Source organism: Euprymna scolopes, chromosome 6, assembly GCF_053919585.1.
Source record: "Euprymna scolopes isolate OS-2025 chromosome 6, ASM5391958v1, whole genome shotgun sequence".
NCBI classification, from domain to species: domain Eukaryota; kingdom Metazoa; phylum Mollusca; class Cephalopoda; order Sepiida; family Sepiolidae; genus Euprymna; species Euprymna scolopes.
Genome location: NC_136487.1, coordinates 31,177,983 through 31,178,590, shown reverse-complemented (window position 1 = coordinate 31,178,590; position 608 = coordinate 31,177,983). Strand labels below are relative to the sequence as shown.

Below are 608 nucleotides of genomic sequence, written 5' to 3'. Positions count from 1 at the left end.
ATACAAATCGTTACATTTTGATCGATTTTTTTATTTTTATAAGAAGTGATAGAAGGAGACAATTTTGCTGCATGTTTTTTGGGGTGATCTGATTCTGTCAATTTCATTTCTTGTTAGTTAAATGTTTTTTTTTTGTTTATCATCCCCACTGAAAAAAATCCATACAAAAAAACAATTCTGGTTAAAAATCACAAGTATATTAAATATCTTGAGTAAATAAAAAAGAACAAGATGAAATTTGTTTCGATGAGTTTATTTCTTTATTTTAACGTTTTTACAATAGAATCAGAAAAAATTAACTTTTTAACAATAGCAAGAGAATTTAAACTTTTTAACAAAAACATAATAAACTTTTAACTTATTTACAATAGCATAATAAAACTTTTCACTTATTTATAACAGCATAATAAAACTTTAATTTATTTACATAAAGAATTTTTAAATTAACTCCAAGATGTCTTTTGGATCCTTTCTTAACAGAAGTTCAGAAAAAGTTTGGGTTGACTAATGTAGATGCCCGTTTTACAAATGAAAAATCAACGAATCCGAGTTACATGGAAAAGAAATGGGAAAGTTTGTGCTTATATTTTGACCAGACATTTTATGAC

General features: G+C 24.8%; 1 protein-coding gene across 1 annotated transcript in view; it reads right to left on the bottom strand.

Moving 5' to 3' along the window:
• Positions 1-264: 264 nt before the first annotated feature.
• LOC145278309 (uncharacterized) overlaps positions 265-608 on the bottom strand; it is a 4,539-nt gene continuing 4,195 nt past the window's right edge. The window contains exon 5 of the mRNA XM_080130600.1: positions 265-608. This exon is cut by the window's right edge and continues 108 nt beyond it. The gene's annotated coding sequence lies outside the window, so the exon portion shown is untranslated.